Below are 19,381 nucleotides of genomic sequence, written 5' to 3'. Positions count from 1 at the left end.
GCAATTTGTATTTTTATTTATCCCATTCTAGTGTGAATATTAAATTTGTTTCCTTGCAGAAATACTTGTGTGTTTGATTATAGAGATCTTCTCTAGACGCTTATGTGGGTATTACATATTATGCCACAGACACACTCTATTTATTGTTCTAAAATCGTCCTGCTTAACTACAAGATCGGCAGTCAGGTGGGCAGTTGGTCCTCAAGAGGCTGTTTGCTTTCATAAAAATGTAGTCTTTCTTCTTCTTCATCGGTTCTACGTCGCACCCTGACTGACTCATCTCCTCCTCTAGACCCCTCTGGGAGGGGATCTCCATTGTCTTTCCTCTATTTCCTAAATGCTTCCCCCCCCCCCACACACTACCATCTGAATTCTACCTTGCAAGTCTGGATAGAGCAGAGGTTGTACAATGGTGCAGATAGGAGCTGGAGGCACAGGGAATCCCGGGTTGATGGTACCTTCAGGACCAGGGGTGTGAGGGACGATACTGGGAGAGTAGAGGGTGAGTGGGTTGGAAAGGGGGAACTTATTACAAGGATCTACATGTGACCTCCTTGTGGATGGACAACAGAAAAGGGGGTGATGGGAGACGCCGGATAGGGCAAGATAGGACAAAATAATAATTTATAAATTATCAGGGGCTCATGAGGGAGGGAGGAGTGGGGAGAGAGGGGAAAAAAGAGGACTTGATGCAAAGGGCTTAAGTGAAGAGCAAATGCTTTGAGAATGATTAGGGAAAAGAATGTACAGATGTGCTTTGTACAATTGATGTATGTATATGTATGGATTGTGATGAGTTGTATGAGTTCCTAATAAAATGTTTAAAAATGTAGTCTTTCAAAGGAGAAGTTCTACTCTCCCTGTACAGTTGCTATGAGTCAGAATCTATTTCCTAGCACCTCATTTCTTTAATTAATTAATTAATTAGTTTTTAAAACGTGTCCCTTATTATGGGGCTTAGGTGATTCGGTAACAGAGTTCTTACATTTCATGCTGGAGACCTTGTCTGATCCCCAGACAGTGCACCTCATGCACAACCATCATCTACCTGTCATTGGATGGTTGTGTGTTGCTATGATGTTGAGTATGGCTTAGTGGTGTTGCCAGACTAAGGCAAACTAGGAAGAAAGGCCTGGTGGTTTCTGAAAACAAGTCATGAAAGACATATACATTGTAATGGTCAGTTCTGTAACCAATCATTGAATGGGGCAGTATTTTCTACTGTTTGGCATGATGGTATGAGTCAGAATGACTAGCAGACAACTAACAACAAAATCTCCCAGACCTATTCTGGCAGCTGTCACTCATGTTTGTGGTTTCCCTTCCTAGAAAGACGAGGCTATCTGTTCTCACCAAAATGTGCAGCCCTGGAAACCCTATATGGGATGGCTATGAGTCACAATTGACCCAGTGGCAGTGGATTTGGTTCTGATAGTGTGAAGTTATTGCTGGGGAGGGCTTCCCATTATATAAGCAAAAAAAAAAAAAAACCCAAAAAACAAACAACCCTCACTGCCATGAAGTCCAATTATGATTCATGGCAATATATAGGCACTGCATAATCCAGCCCTGTTGAAGTATGACCACATGTCTAGCCATCAAGAACACAGTTGGAACCTAATTAAGAAGTGTCACTTCTGGGCCAAGAGTTTCCTAAAGAAGCAGATGTGACTACTTTTCTTTACCCTTCTGTTGCCTTAAGGGAGAGGACTCTGAGGCCCAAGAACACAGAACCCAAAGGTGTAAGGTACCTGTTTCCATGAATCTTCATAGAGATGGACTCTCCTCACTTCCCAGGAATGCCCACGTTGCTCTGCTGAGTGAGAAATACATTTCTTTGGCTTAAAGCATTGGTATTTTTTTTTTGGGGGGGGCGGAGTTATTTGTGATAAAGTCCTACCTTGGGTGACTCTGTTGGTTTGTGTTGGTCTGCTAGTCTGAGGTTGGTGGCTCAACAGATTGGCTTGCATTTCAGTTTATTCCAGGAGTCTCTGCATTGTATAAATCGGTGGTGCTGAGTGGCTAACCAACAGTGTGGTGACTGTACCCGAGGGGTGTCTACAGAAAACGGCACCAATGGGAATGCATTGGAAACTAATTTCAAACAGCTGAATGATCTGTCACAGCTGACAATGACATTGTGATGATGAATAGAAACTTCTCATTGATGTTTCACAAACCTCAGGTGGCCCGCAGGGCACATGCCATCCCTGGCCTGCCTTAGATACACCTGTAGGCTTGAACCCACCCACAGGACCCTTGGAAGGAAGATTAGCAATCTATTCCCAAATTATCAGTCATGGTAAATCCGTTGGAGCATCAGGAGTTGCCATCGGTTGTAATCACAACTGGGCTTTATGTCCAAGTAGGTTACACATTTATGAAAGGAAGTTATGAGGTTTTATGTCAGTATCTAGTAAAATTCAGCCAGTAAAAAAGGTACAATAAAGACAAGTAATTGAAAGAATCTGAACATTGTAATCTTGAAATTGTCTTAACTTTATGAACTCCATAACCTTTCTAAACCACAATTCTCCGACCTGTAAAACATAGTGTGTTAAACCGATGCCTTCTGAAATTGACCAAACACAAAAGCAACACCATAACCTCTTCAAAGGTGTAGTGATTAATAATACTATCTCATTACTCTGACTTGCTTTAATTTTCATGATCATGGGGGGATTTCGCCATGGTTGACACCATTCCTTTTGAAAGTGAGAAGAGTCCTTGTAATGTATAAATGAGGATCACAGAGGTAGAAGCTATTTTTTCTTCACTTCCCTTCCTTGTTCTCCTGCTACAAGATCCTCAAAGAGGAACCCCCTGCGGTGATGACTTTTCTCTTCTGGGGTTCTTTGCTGCAAGTGCTGTTACATTATATGATTTCAAGTCCAGGTGTAATGCAAACACTGAATCTAGCTCCTGAGCACGTACACTTTACTTGTGTGCCTGAGAACAACCCATCACTCTCTTCTGGGATTCCAAGACCAGCCTATCATCATTATAAAGACATAGCAGTTATATCTTTGAGTGCTTACTATATGCTAGCCACTCTTCTAGATGTTTTCTATACATTAATTCGCTTTATAGTCACAACCTGATAAATAATTTAAAAGGATTCTTATCATTTTATTGACAAGAAAACTGAGACAAAGTACAATGAGGTAAACTTTCCTGTCTTACACAGTTATCAGTAGCAAAAACTTAAATTTAAATTCAATCTGCCTCCAGAGGCTAAAAGATTTGCCCCTATATGTCAAGATATACTATGTTGTGTTGTAGTTCTATTGAATAAATGAAATGTGCTTTAAACCTTAATATCATGATTGACTGTCTTAGGGTAAAATTCATGATAAATAAAATTGGAATGTTAACTCTATTTTAAGTAGTAGACCCCAGTGTCAATGCATTTTGGAGAAGTATCCTGAACAGAAAGTCCTAGCAGGAGTTTATTGGTGTTGCCAATGGCCATTTATAGAGGCAGTAAGGGAGGCATATGAAAGAAGAAAACTCATGTTCCTGAGAAAGATACAGCAGGAACGAGGGAAGGGTTTCTTTGAGAGTGTGAATGCCAGGAGGGTAGGAAACATGAACGGATGACCAAGGAAACTGAGGGGAGAGTATCACTTTTCTTCAAGATTCCACTGAATAGGGAGTGGATGGAATCTGGGAAGCTGAACAAGTACCAACAAATAAAGAATACCACTGAATCTGCTCCGACCCACAGAGACGTTGTAGTACAGAGTAGAATGTCCCTCAGGGTTTCCCAGGCAGTAAGCAGACTCCACATCTTCTCCCTCAGTGAGGCTGGTGGGTTTGACCTCCGGTCTTCTGGTTGGCAGCCAAGCTCTCACGCCGTGTCACAGCAGGGTCCTTAAGCACGGACAGACTGGGTGCCATGGCTGCCTTGCTAGCCTCATCTTTCACCAGAGACGCAGCTAGTGGATTTACGCTCCTGAATTTCCAGTGCTTCCCTGACAGGGCCACCAGGAGACCAAGTGCCCTGTCAAAGAACTGTGCTGAGGTAGCTGACTTAAATGTTTTAGGTATTTCCATGGAGCCCCTGGTTGGCCCAAGCTGTTCAAAGTAAAAAAAAGAACAGTGCTTTGAAACTGTCTAGAAGCATCTGGGAAGAGAGCCTCGCCTGTGTACTTCTGGAGGGCCATGGCCTGGGAGCCCTAGGAAGCTGCTCTGGCTTGGGCACTTGGCGTCATCAGCGTTCAGACCCACTGAGGATGATCCACAGGCCTTCCCCTCGCTCGCAGCGTCACTTCCATTCTGTACGGCGTTGCCATCAGTCCTATGGAAAGGCCCTCCAGAAAATCCCACGTCTCAAAGACCGTGATTCTGAAATGTCTCTTCTCTTGAGAGTTGCAGATTTCTTTTAAACTTTCCATCACCAAATGACTTTAGTAAGTTCACTGCTCACCTTTTAAAAAGTAAGTATCATTTATTTTGTGGTTTTGTCTTCTTTATGCATTAGTATCTGAGGTGCCCTAGTATACTGACTAGAGGGCAAGTGCTGGGAGCCAGAGAGGTATATGGAAATGGATTATAATCTTCCCTCTTCCATTTTCCAGCTTTGTGACCTTGAGCATGTTACATAACCTCTCTAAATCTTGGTTACGTTGTTTGCAAGCTGGGGAATAATAAAAGTAGCTACTTATAAAGCTGCAGTGATCCTTTAATGAAAGCATGTTTGTAAATCACTCAAGAAAGTGCCTGGCACATAATTAGTGCTCGATAAATACAGACTCTTATTAAACTGATGGTCCAGTTTGTGAAGTTGATTTACCTTTCTGAAGTGAGCAATGTCACTCTCTTCTCCCTGGGAGGAATAAGCTCACTGGAATGTCTTGCTCTTGCCATGTTATCTCAGCCTAGACACAGAAACTACAAGAGGGATGGATAGAGGGTGACCGGATTGACCAGATAGTCAGCATAAGACACTGGAGGAAGGGGAAGCTTCCCCTGGGGGATGCTGAGGTAATGTCCTCTTAACTGAATTGTGTCATAAAAGAAACAAAATGCAATGCATAGAGCCAAGAGAAGTTAGGTCTGAGGCCAGGAGTAAGCCTGAAATTGCACCTCGGTTTATTAAAGAGATACAGCCCATGAAGGGAAGACCACAGGTATTAGGCCACTCTAAATATGTAAAACCATATAAATATAGAGTTGTCAGAAAGAGATTTGAACCTTTAGTGTACATAAAAAGCGAAGCGAAAGAAGATCTTGTTCTCCTAAACCTTGATGGTGTATAGTTTCTGAGAGAATTAATGTCATTTTTGTTTGTTTGTTTGTTTTCCATTTTAATTGTTTACTGACTCTGCAAAGAGGAAGCTATTGCCACGCTCCTTGGTAGATATGCGACCAAGACATGATTGTTTGTTAAATATTTACATCCTTGTGCTTCCAGTGAGATATTACAATCACATCATGCCTACAGGCCTCCATCAATTTTATTAATGCCATTAATCTTGTCACTTAACCATCTTGAGCCACACTCTTTTGCTCTCTTTCACCTTGCTTGTCCTTCATGGTAAAGAGCAAGACATATTCATTCTCTGGAAGAAAACGAGTCATTTTCCTTTATGGGATCAACACCTCCCCACTGTGTGCGTGTGTGTGTCATGAGTCAGCTTTTCTGTGACTTCTCGTTAATATTTTACTAAAACATTTGAACATTTTCCCTTTCTTGAACTCAAGTCTTTTATCTTTTAAAAATTCCAAAAGGTAACTCAAGGTTTCCTTGGCTACCAAGGGATCGCAGAGTTCAAAGTTAAAGGTTTGTGCTGTGGAATAGAACAACGAACAGCAAGTGTGAAGAGTACCGGTTCAGATTGGGATCGGCAAGAAAACACTAAGCAATTGTCACCAAGTTTGTACTTCTCAACCCTGAAAAACACAGACAACAACCCCAGAAAGACACAATTGATTTGGAAGCTATGTGTACTCTTGTTTCATTGTAAAACATACTAAGTTTATAAATAAAGCTTCTGGCTGTGGTGGTTACCTAATCTAGTGTCACTTTGGGACTTGATAGGATTAAGAGTAAAGATGAAAGAGTGGAGTCTAGTCTATCAATTGGATCATAGCCTTCTGAGAGTTCTGGAAATCCTGATTTTTCCTCCTTGGTGGCTGGAGAGACTTTCTCTCACTACTCACTCCCTGAGATGATGCTCTACTGACAAGGCACATGGTGCTACACGGTGGGAGCTGGAGAAGCCACATGGACCTACCCTGATGCCATCAGACCTCTGGCAACTGGAAGAGTCACTTGGAGACCACTGCCAATGCTGAGATGCTTACAATGCTACTGAGTCCAAAGACTTCCTACCCACTGGCTTGTGTCATCCTGCACTCAGCATTATTGCATGTGTTCCGTGGGTCTGAAGAGGACTTTATAGACTGGTATTGGACATAATGGGCTAATATCAGATTTAGGTGCTTGGGTTAGACTGGATTGGGATACTTTCTTAATGTACAATTACCCTTTATATAAATCTCATATACAGATAAGAGTTTCTATGGATTTGTTTCTCTAGTCTACCCAGACTAACACATTGGCCACTTATGTTTAAGAAGTAGTATACTAAACAAGAATAAGCAGACATATTTTCTCATAACTCCCTGTAGGTTTTAACGACATTCACCTAACTGTGAAATCTCTAGTGTATACACCAAATCAAACCTACCCCCATCTAGTCAATTACAAATCACAGTGATCCTCTATGAGGTTTCTGAATCTGGGTTTTTACCAAAGCATAACGCTGCATTGATCTCCTTCAGAGGGGCTGGTGAGTTTGAATTGCTGATCTTGCATGTGGTAGTCCAATGCTTAAACCACAGCACATCAGCCCTCCTTTTATATACACTGTGGTGGTGCTGTGGGTTAGGCATTGAGCTGTTAAGGGAAGGTTGGTAGTTCAAATCAACTATCGCTCTTTAAAAGAAAGATGAGGCTGTCGGTGCTGATACAGATTTACAGTCTGGAAAACCCTACTTACAGTTGCTAAAAGTCAAAATTTACTCGATGGCAGTCACATTAGTAAAATATAGGAGCGGTCTTCCAAACATTTGTGTTACATAGTTCATTTACCTTTTAACTTAATTTCTCCTGGAACTTTTTGAAACGATCTTATATATACGATGGATGTACTTTTCTCTTTGGAAGGAGTGTGTTGTAAGAGAAACATTCCTTTAAGGAAACTCAGTTTTACTCTAAACCTCTTGTGTTTCTGCCTTTAGATAAGAGAGACATTTATTAAAAATTAAGCGACTATCATTTATATCATAGAACTTTCTAACTGGGCATTCCACTCAATGGTTGCATTCCACTTGTTGTGACTTTGATTTTCCAAATGTTTTCTGCATATTGTTTTGGTTTCTATACTATTTTATAGGGGATTCACAGCATGATTATCACTGTCTAATTAAAGGATGATACTTCATCAAATGGTAAAGGATACTGGCGTTGCAGTCAGGATACTGGCTTTTATTCTCTGGGTTCAAATTCTGCAATTCTCTGGGTGTGTGACCTTGACAAATTATATGACTGCTCTGTCAAGTGAAATCACATAGTGTGCTGGACAAAGGGATACCTGGCTCCACCAATAAGCATGCTCCTTCTTCTTGTTGGGATTTATGAGAGGTTTTCAGGGCTCATCTAACTTTCTATGTTCAACTTCCTTAGCTAGAAAATAGGGACAATGATGTTCCTCATTCACTAGACTTCTCATGAGCGAATGAGATAATATGTGCAACAGGAAAAACATTGAGTCTAGCACATAATTAAAAGTAAAAAAAAGCTACTGCTTTTGTTATTGCAGATGCAGCTCCTTCATTATCTAGTGAGAAATTGAAACCACAGAAATATGAAGTAAATAGCCCCCCAAATAGCTAAATATATTACTTGTCACTGTAAATTTCCTATGAGCTGTTTGGTCAAGGAACGTAGCAGAAAGCTCCTCCATATCAAGTCTAGACATCTAGTTCCTCACCCTCTGCATGCCACTGCATGCCCTTGCTCCCTTCTGCAGAAGCCCTGGGCGTTCAAATGTCTTTCATAGAAAAACAGCTTTGTGGGGTGAACTGAAGCATCCTCTTTCGTTCAACAACTCCATGTGTCAAATGAGTAGGCTTTCCTTTGTCTCCAGTATACAGAAGGTGCATACTTTAACTTGTAACAACAGGGATTAAACAATTTGTATTGGAATAAACAGCATATCAGAAGCAGAGAGGGGGTTTCCATCAATGCCCCCAGATAACTGTGTTTTCCACCATTTTGTTTAGCCCAGTAGTCCCATTTAATAGTTTTTCTAACCACAATTTTTACATTCTTTGAAGTTTTTCAAGAAACACACACACACACACACATATTCCATGTGCTGGAATTTCTCTATTATATTGTGTCAAACGTGTCACTGGAGATTCTAGAATAATGTAACATAACATTTCAGAGACACCCCAATCCCAGCCCAGGTCTAAGAAATTCCACTTAGAATCAGGAAAGCAAGCATAACATTCTTGGGATGATAGGGAGCCAATAGTTCTCCACATTCCAAAGATTTTTCCAACAGCAGGTCAAATCCTATCCTTTCTCTACAATTAATGAATTCCTTCCAAAGTTTACGTGGGTAAATAAACCACTCAGAGAATCATGAAACTGGAAAAAGAAGCGTGTCACCATGACAAGCCCAAACCTTGCAGCTGCTTTGATTTATTTTGTCTCTGTGCCGGAGGGACCAAGTAGGTCATTTTCTTGTGTGAGGATAATTATCCCTGTCTGGCCATCGTGGGAAAGGGCCCCTGGAGCTGCTGACTGACCTTGGCACTCTTATCTTTGAGCTCATGCCAGCATACCGCAGGAGAGAAGTCCTACATGGAAAAAACCCACTCTCTTATTTTCTTCACACTTGCTGGGGTCACTTGGTTTATTCCATTCTCCACAGTTGTCTCTTCACAGGTGAATTAAAAGCAGGTATGAAAAGTAAAGAAACTAAAAAAAAAAATGTAGAGTTAGTTTCCAATTCTAACACTGTGTATTGTTGGTTACAGCCAAGATCTAAGTCTGTTTATTCTTAAGCATGGGCTGCTTTTAAATCCTAAAATTGTCATGTGTCTGCTGCTTTTGGTCTAAATGGCTGGATTAGTGAGAAGCAACCTCCTAATAGAGCTGACACGCAATCAAGTGAATCAGTGGACAGCATATGAAGCGATCCTCTCACCAGCTGAAGGGGTATATCAGAGAGAGCCAAAATGCTTTAGTAGAATTTCAGAATGTAGCATCTCCTGAATACAATTTAGTGCTTTCTGTAATTAGTTGGTGGTGTGCCAGAGGGGTTTCGATTGCCTCATTTTCTTCCTTAACTTTTGATTTTGCACTACTCACTCTGTCTGCGTAGCTTCGGCTTACATTTACAAGAATTGGGCCATTAGTATTCACAGTGTTTAGCAGCCTGTTGATGTCACTTAATGATGAGTTTCAATCATCACTTTTGAGAGTTACTCGGTTCTTAAAAGAATAGCTGCCTGGGTCTGAGGGCCGCTTCCTTTACTTAAGACGGCAATGATAATAGTCCTTTACTGTCTTAGTGACTCAACGCTGCTCCAACAGCAGTAACACACTGGTTGGTTTCAAGACACAAGTTTCTTTGCTCACAGCTTAGAAGCTTAGGACAAGGCACTCAGGGGACCAACTTTAGAGGAAGGCTTTCTTGTCCTGTGGACGCTAGAGGAAGGTTTTTGTCTCTTGTGAGCATCTACCACTGAGAGAGCTTCAGGTGAGTTGGTATATGCCTTTGCCGAACATGCTTGTCTAAGGTCTTTTATATCTCAAGAGATTGCTTTAAGACCCATCACCATACACTAATCCTAGTGCATTAACATAAAGCAGGCTACCCCTTTGACTCTGGGCTTACAACTGTAGGCATAGCGGTTAAAATGGACATGGATTTTGGAAGCTTCCCTCTGACTATAACTAAAGCATGGAGGTTGAGATTTCCAGCACTTGGTTTTGAAGATGTAATTCAAGCTATAATATTTACATATAGTACAGTATGAGAATAAAATGCATATTAAGTCTAACATCCATGTAACATATATTATAAGTGTTGTTTTTAGGAGCTATCGAGTTGGTTCTGATTCACAGTGACCCTTTTTACAGCAGAACAAAATGTCCTGCTCCTGTGTCATCCCTTATGGCTAAGGATCCTTGTTCTTTGTAGGTCTTGCTATTTATCTACAAGGCAAGCAGTTCATAATCACTGGCCTCCCTTCAGGGGGAAGAGTGGGATTCCTACTCCTGTTAACGACTGTAGTCTTGGAAGCTCACAAGGGAAACGTAGAACTCACAGTTCGACCCTGTCGATGGGATTGCTGTAAGTTGGCATGGACTTGATCTCAGTGCGTTTTTAAGTTTACCCCATTTGTCAATAAGTCTTCCACTGGTTGGGCGGGAGCGGCGGTGTCGCAGTGGAAAAAAAAAAATTAGTCTTCCACTGATGGTGCTTGGAGCTATTTCCTAATACTGTTCTTTATAAGGAATATCATTTTAATATAAATCTGTGCATCCCAGCACTCTTGACAATTAAAATCCTTCTCTCTCATCAAAATGCTTCATCCTTTTATAATTATTAAACTACATTTCCTTCGGTGGTGAAATGACTTGATATGATTTATCTATCTAGACTCTAGATTCTAGAGCCTTTGTAACTTCCACCAAAGAAGGTGTGGGTCTATGCAAATAAAGCGTAGAGGATTCGAATGCAGGGATTCGTTTTGCCACTCTGCTAGTTTTAATGTAAACCATCTCAGGAGCAGTAATGGGAGCCCCAAGGCCAGCAGAATGAGGAGCCATGCGCAAAGAAGTGGTAGCAGCCAAGACCAAGAGACAGAGCTACGGACATGATGACTATGGCTGAGCGCCTTCAAGGACAGTGGGTATCCTTTGGGCATTTATCAGCACTAAAGGAGCTGGTATCACTTGGTGAGTAGGGCAAAGACCAAGGGACTGTGTGTCTGAGAGAATGAGGATGAGAAAGATGTTCCCATTGACACCACGGTAGAGAGGCATCGCTGAAAACATACAGACGGTATGCCTAATGCTGTCTGACCTTGAATTGTTGTGACCTGTTAAGTGTCTATGTAAATCCCCATCTTCAGAAGTATTGTCTGAGAGTTCTGTGTGGCTATTGCAATGGACGGTCAAACCTGGTGGAGAAGTAGAGTGCCAGTGTGAGGGACAGCTGGTGTCTGAATCCAGGAAGCTGGAACATGGAGGCATATCTGACTTCTGCCCGGTGCTGAGATTCTGATCATTTAACAACCGGTTGGCTGCCATAATTGCCATTTTAGGTATAAAAAAAGATTTATTGCCAGATAGTTCATTATTTCATATGGTAAATAAATAGGAGATGCACAAAAATAGATTGTTATAAGAAAGAGTTTTAAAATATTCCTAAAAATATGAAGTAATACTTGACAAATAGCAAGAAATATTTATGATGTTTTCACATGGCTTCTTGATTAGTGTCCTCATTTGCAATAGTGTTCAATGTAATCCAAGCATCATGTGCTGTGAGATCTATCCTTAGCCATCTTTTCTGTTTGGAGTAGGGTCCCATTCCTTTAAAAGTAGACTAAGTTTACAATAGTCATTGAGTTGGATAGATTAGAAACAAGTAGGCAACTTCTCAGCTGTGAAAATATTATGTTCATCTTTGAAAAACTCGTTTCTGATTCTACTGAGGTTAACAGCAATTGTTATAACAATATTTTTATTTTAATTATGTTTCCAACACTTCTATTGGCCTATAATTCACATGCACAATTTAATAGTTCAATCGCATCAACAAGAGTTATGTAATCATCAGTAAACTACAATCAGGTTTAGGGCATTTCTTCAGTCTTGTACTCATCATGATTAGCTCCCCATTCCCAACCAACCTCTCCTGCAATAAGCTGAAAGGACCTATAATCGGTTCATTGCCTAAAAGAAAAGCCCATACAAACAAAGGGAAACAGATAAAAATGTCAACAGAAAATAAAGCCAAAAGTACTAAAAGCTAGAACAAATTTAAGAGGTCCATAAGGATAACAAGTGATAGAGTGCTAAATGTTAATCTGACCGCATCTGCAACAACCCCCTTCCCAACGCATTTTGCACGCGAGCAAGGCCAGCCACAGTTTTCTGCTCTTTGAACATTTTCAGGAATTGCATACTTCACTCATAATATTCCATGGGGACTTAGGGTGCAGCACAAAGCTGAAAGGCATGACAACGTGTCCCCCCTTTGGTTGTTTAGTACATTTTCTCTTTACATTATGTTTGTTGACTGAAGTATGAAAATCAAGGGAATAAAACTGTAGTATTTCATCAACAGTTTAATGAATTTTATGAAATGAATAAGTATGACAAGTATAGTCCCATCTAATCTTTTATACCTCTAGACAAGATGAACACTGCTCTGGGCACTTAGAACATGCTGTTGCAGAGGTGAACGTTAAAAAAGAGTAAGGGATGCAAATATCCCTACTTTCCTAATTTCCACACCAGGCGCTGCCCAGCCACCCAGCATAGAGAGACCCCTGATTACAATTGCCATCTTCACAACCCATTCACGGACTCACAAAAAATCAGGTACTACTTCTGGCGAATCAGTGCTGAATCCCACCATGCTCGGCATCATAGGAACCGTCCTTAGGCGAATGTGGAGATGGATTTCCACAGCACCAACACCGTTTCCTCACTTTGCTTTACATCTTCCTCAGAGCTAACACCCTGCATTCTGAATTGAAACAGGGAGCTACTTTCTAATTGTGGGTACGGAACCAGCTTCACATATTTTCTCTTTTGAAGGATTCCGAGCCTAGTAACTTTCCCTTTGATGTCGTCATATGTGAAATTTAAAGATTCACCAGCGAACTTACTAAGGTCATTTTAAAAAAAATTCTGAGCATAATGACATAGGTCATAGAGATGGACCTGAAATGAACATTTTCTTAGCGATTTGTTTTTACTATGAGATAATCATATTCTCCATTGATCAATTTTCTGGCTGCTTTTGCACTCTGGGGTCACCTTGCCTCTGACTTCTCTAACCTCACCTCACCAACCTTCTCTTGACACCTCCAGGCCCACATCCGTCGAGCCCTTCACTTAAGGAGAAAATATATAGAGAAGACAGTCAGACTATCACAAATACTATCCAATATGCACAACAGAAGTGTGCCATTGATTGGAACACAGTGTGAGAATCCCTATGTCAAAGAAGTATTTAAAGAAAGGGAAGCAAGGCGTAGTCATTACCCAATTTCTCCACAACAATCTATTTTTAAGGCAGAGGTCCTCTGGTTGAAGGTATATGCCAGAAATATGATCATCTATTGAAGAAGGCCATTTGACCTTGATTTTCACACTGGTTCACAATCTTCCTAATGCTGTTAGGAATTTCTAATACAGTTCCTTATGTTGTGGTGACCCCCACCCATGAAATTCTTTTTGTGGCTACTTCATAACTATAATTTTGCTACTGTTATGAATCAGGTGACCCTTGTGAAAGGGTCATTCGATCCCCAAAGGGGTCGCGATCCACAGTTTGAGAACCACTGCTTTAGAGGAAATGAGTAGAAAAAATAAAAATTTTAATGAATCAATACATTGAATACCTCTTAAAATTCCAACATCTGCTTTCACAAAAATAGATTACTTTTACACAAAATATTAATTTTTACAAATTTGGCTCCATGTTTCACAAAACGTTAACTATCTCAAATTAGTTTCCAAATATAAACAACTTTTATAATTTTGCCAATAATAGTGACTTTCAAAGAATTTTTTCTTTAGGAGAGTTTTTTTTAAATGTTACATCAGGAAATATTACTAAATTTAAACATAAGTGGAAAAGTAAAACAAACCAATACACCTGAAACCTGCATATCTAGATAAAATCTAGATAATATTCTGCTGTCATGGGTTTGAGTTTCTGACTTTAAAGAAACCATGTCTTTATACAAGCTCTTCAACCTTTCTGAGCCTAAATTTCTTTGTCAGAAAGTTGAAATTATCAGGATTAAAACAATAATTCAAAGGACTCTGTTGCCATTTATTTCACTTCCAAGCAATTCATAAAATAAAAAAAATTTCCACAATCATATACACTAAGTGAATAATAATTTCATAATCATCTTTTACTTTACTAAAATAAAACTAAAATACCAATAAGTGTTCCATTTCCTGTTGATTTTTTTATCTCCCCCCTACCTATTGGGCCAAAGAAAAATATATATCCTATTATCAAAATACTGATCATTCTGGAAAAGAAATTCAAAAGAAGCATTGTGGATTTTTGAACCTATACTTACTAAGATTAAACTACAAATAGGATATATCAATCTTTATTTTTATCTTCCCCAAGCACCAAGATCTGCCATCCAATCAAGAGAAATGCATAATTAATATCCACCGTCTCTCTTTCCATCTAAGCACAATCCTGATTTTCTGTATGCAGGCTTCTCCTTGGGTAGCAATAATGATTAGTTTTAGGCAACTGTGACAGTTTTTAAAAAATTTTTAGCCTCTAGGTTATTTAGTGACCCTGTTGTGGCCAATGATACTTAAATAGGAATTTGTTTTGAAGAAGTGGTAGCATTGGGAACACTTTTGTTGACAGAGAAAATAAAATGGAGTGTCCGTGCCTTTGCACCCTCTTCCTGTCTGAACCCCGTGGTGGCCATGCGATGAGGATAAGCAGGAGGAGAATCCTGTGCAGATGCCAAGCAATGGGCCTCGGCACCATCACCCACTGAATCAGCTCCACTAACGCCCTCACCTCCAGACTTCTGTAAATGAGTTCTGCTTTGCACAGCTTCCAAAATGCTGAGTTTTCTGCAATTTGTCCTGAAAACATTCTCTGAATTATTTACTGTATTTATGATACATAATCACAAGTAATTTATTCACTGAATGGGCATTGAGTTATGTACCAGAAATTAAAATATTATCAGGATCATGGATGGCAACTATTCTCTGACTGTACTTTATCCTTCAAACCTAAACTTTTTCAGTGAAGTGTTATCTGACTCCTCAGAAAACATTCAGACTCTTTTCTTGGCATTTGTCACACCTACTTTTTTACAAGGACATTTTTGTTGTTGTTCCTTATTGCTATTCCAACCTCAAGGCCTGAAGGAATAAACAAATGAGTTAACTTAGACATGCATCATGTATTCACTGGTTCCCTAATAGGAGTCTAGTGATGTCACATTGAAGAAAAGCCAACGTTTTTATCTTAGTGTTCTTTCCATCACCTTTTCCGTGTATCCTTTTCTGCTTTGTGATGATCTATTATAAAAATGTACTGTGTATATGTTCCCTCCCAGACTCTTCCCATCTAATATTCTCTGAAAATTAAACCTGTCAACATTTTCCTCCTGGTGCTCCAAACAAAGCAAAACCAAACTCACTGGTATTAAGTAGATTCCAATTCATTGTATGCCTGGTGGCATAGTGAATTATAAGTTTGGCAGGATACAAAACCACCAGCAATTGAAGTGGAAGCAAGATGAGGCTTTCCACTCTCATAAAGACTTACCATCTTGGAAATTCCGAAAGGAATTTCTGCTCTCCTGTAGGGCCACTCTGAGTCCTCATACTCAGTGTTTAACAATTGGAGAAAGGCATTCTTCTTCTTCTAGTGAAAATTCATTTATAATTCATCTGAATGCCCTATTTTTGTAAATTGTGTAATTTATATATCATCAGAATAATTCTATGAAATGGGTTGACCTTGTTATCCCCTAGGATCCAAGTAAGAAAACTGGGGCTGGATGCTTAATATATGTCCCTACCCCACATAGTGAGACATGTGGTAGCAGTCTGAGGTTAAATACAAAGAACCTCTCTCTGTTAGGTAGCTAGCACAATAAACCTCAGCTTAAGAGATGAGTTGGATATTCAGAGACTACCAGGAAGCTATGAGAGATATAGAAATTATCCCATAGGCACCTGAGGGGTTCTGTAAACTGTTTAACTACAGGTTTTCCTGACACTCTCAAATGGAGCAGGTGTTTCCCAGGAGGCTGGGGAAGGTGATAAGGACGGAATAGGCGGTCCCACTATCTAAGAGAAAATTTACTGACCTACTTGCTACATCAATGCTCACTTCAGGCTCCAGACCAGTAACAGTTATCAACTACTGCTGGGCCTTCTAGGCTGGGCACCTTCAATCCTCCACTAGCAGCTGCATGTTGGTCTGTGGGTGATCCTCTGCCAGGTTTTGGCCTTAGGACAGAGTGCAGCCCAATGGCCTATTCCTGTTAGGGCAGTTCCTAGTCCAATGACTCGGTCACCGGCAAATGCTGCACTTGGTACCTGGTTCACGGGTCTGAGAAACTTGGGAGGAGTTCAACGGGCATCAGTTAGTAGGTTCAGCCAATCCCTGGGCATGCTGGATATCCTCCTTTTTCTGCTTCTCCTTGGCCTGAACCTCCCCTTGCTGCTTCCTGTTGTAAAAGGCTGAATTAGCACAAGTAACCATCTCCTCTAGGGTAACGCCTTCAGGTTTCTGCACTAGTTTTTGGAGTTTCTTGCAAATGTCCAGTGCAGCCTGTGTGAAAAAAAACTTGTCCCTGAGTAAGACTTGTAGGAATCTTCAAAAATCTTCTTCAGGGCTTCCTTTAGCTACCCTAAAAACTTACAGGAGGTTCTGCAGTTCCCTGGTGAATCACTGTTACTTTGGCATGACTAATGGCCTTTTGCCTACCTGACTTTAGTCCATTTGTGATGCACACCAGGACATTTTCCCATGCCCACTTGTCCTGAGGCTCACTATGATTCTAAGCAGGGCCAGCTAAAGGCCCAGCTGTTTCCTGTAAAGGGTACTTTTCATTCATCGCATGTAACTCCTCTGCAAACTTCCTAGCACCTTTGAGCTCTCATTCTTTCTCAGAGTCTGTCATAGTCTGTCCCAGTATGACCATTACATCCTTCCAGGTTAAATCATAGGCTGGCTGACATGCTGGAAGCTTTTTATGCACTGTTCTGGTTTGCTAGAGTAACTGCCCAAGTCACTTTGAGTTTTCTTGAGTTCAATTAGAGTGAAAGGCTTGTAAACTGCCTGGGGACCAAACTCCCCAGCTGCCTCTACTATGCATAGAACATTGGCAGGTTCAGGGCTGGAGAAGTAGTTGCCCCTAACTTCAGGGTCCCTCAGGGGGTCCTAGATGTACTGGGAATGAAGGTCTTTACTGCTCTTCAAAAAGAAAAATACTCTAACACATGGCATCTCCACCCGCTTCCCCATCCTTCCACAGAATGTTCCAGCTAACTCAGGGTTGGAAGGGAAAGTGTGCCATTCTCTGGCCATGATTCATTCTCTCTCTCTCTCTCTCTCTCTCTCTCTCTCTCTCTCTCTCTCTCTCTCTCTCTCTCTCTCTCTCTCTCTCCTCTCTGTCTTTTTAAAGTTATTATGGCCAAATAGAGTTGCAAAATGAAATTGGCTTTTGTTTGTCCAGCCTATCCAGATCAAATCTATCCCAATTAGACAGTTTACGTCTGAGGGGGAATTCTTGCATATTGAACTGTTAAGTACCATCTAGGAAACACAAAACAAAGAGGTTATTGAGAGCATGTTGCCTCAAGGTCAATAACCGCAGCTTCATCACGCACCTCTCGGACCGTGAAACTGAGGCCTCAGGCTGGTGTCTCTGCCCAAGTAAAAGGACCAGTCTCTGCAGTTGACGTTGGTCCTGACCGTTCTCTAGACCACAAGCTAGGAGGGTCACTGTTTGGTCTCCAGACTAGTAGCATCATCATCATCATCTAGGAAAGAGTTAACAATGAAAAGTTAGACCTCACCTCAAATGCACAGGATCATATTGGGAGTGAGGCCTACGATATGGGCAAACCCTCCAGACCATTTCATTTTGTAAATTAAAATCTGGGAACCACTGCCCTAAATCGTGTTGGCTTACAGAGTGATTAAAGTTAACCTTTCTGAAGTCAAGGACATGAAATTTGGAATTAATCTTAGTTAATCTAAGAACTCGCTACCTTTCAGCTTCTTTATGTCATAAAATATTAAAAAATGAATCCCAGCTATGGTATATGTGAGGCAGCTGCCATATATGTCAAATATTTGACCAGTAATATGGGATGTCTTGGTTGCTTAAATTTCTTTAAATCGAACAAAAAAGGAAGACTATGATCAAATCTTCAAACGGCAGGTGGATTTTCCCTGGTGCGTGCCATAATAAAGCTGGATGTGTTCTCTCTGTTAGTCCCTGGGTGAAATAAAAATAATATAAATTAGTAATAAGTATTGAGGCCACATCTGATTTCTTTGACCTATAGAAGAGAGAATAAGAATCCAAATTCCACATTAACACAAGGCCATTTGCCATAAGGTAGAGGTCAGACATGCCCCCACCCTCCATACTTCTTTACACTATTCTGAGGCCAATCATTCCTCACCTGGCACTCTACTTTTCTGCTGAGTTCCATAATTCATTGCAACTAGTGGACAAAACTCACAGACAATATTCATCATTAAGTGTGTTTATTAGGGAAGTTTAGTCAGGAGCAATTAACCATAAGGAAACAGTCACCAGTCCACAGCAATAGCTCTCCTCTGTCTCATTCAATGGTTCTCTCTCAGCCAAGTAGTCTCTTGGTATCTGCTTCTGTAGGCCAGGAAGACCACCAGCTGCTCCCCTTCACTGTCTCACAGTCACAGATTTTTGAGCATAGCTCCTCTACTTTGTCTCAGTTTGACTTCTACGCTCTGTCCCATGGTCTCTATGCCAACGCCCCTGTGACCCTGGCTTCAGCCTCCATCACTTCAGGCAGGGATTTCAAATGTGTTTTCCTTACAACTCGTCTTCCATGAGGGTACTTGAATTCTCTCTGTTTCTGCATCTATGAAAGCTTTCTTGTAGCCAGAGAAATGGCAACTAAACTGACCAATTCCCTCTACTAGTCATTCATATGCACTATTTACATAGTTCCACCCAATCATTTGAGGGATGTTATACAGAAAAGGAGAGAAGAGCCATATAAAGAAAATTTACTTCACCACAAAAATGTAGGGTAACTATATTATTAAATTATGCAAACATAATAAGGTATGTAAGCGATGCCAAAAATACATAATGTATTAATTGGTTGAATGAACAAGGGATTTAAATTTTTGCTCATTTGTATTATTTGTACCCTGCTTCCCAACTTCTTTGGGCTAGGATAATCAAGTCTTGAATGTATGTTTATGTACAGTTGGGACTAATTGGTGTAATTAATGTGTGTGTAACGGTGTTAGCTGGATAATGTCTGAAGGGAGTAGAAAATTTGAGCAAATTCATGGAGTAAGTTTTAGATTAACATTCA

This window comes from Tenrec ecaudatus, chromosome 1, assembly GCF_050624435.1.
Source record: "Tenrec ecaudatus isolate mTenEca1 chromosome 1, mTenEca1.hap1, whole genome shotgun sequence".
In the NCBI taxonomy this organism is placed as follows: domain Eukaryota; kingdom Metazoa; phylum Chordata; class Mammalia; order Afrosoricida; family Tenrecidae; genus Tenrec; species Tenrec ecaudatus.
This window is presented reverse-complemented; position numbering follows the sequence as displayed.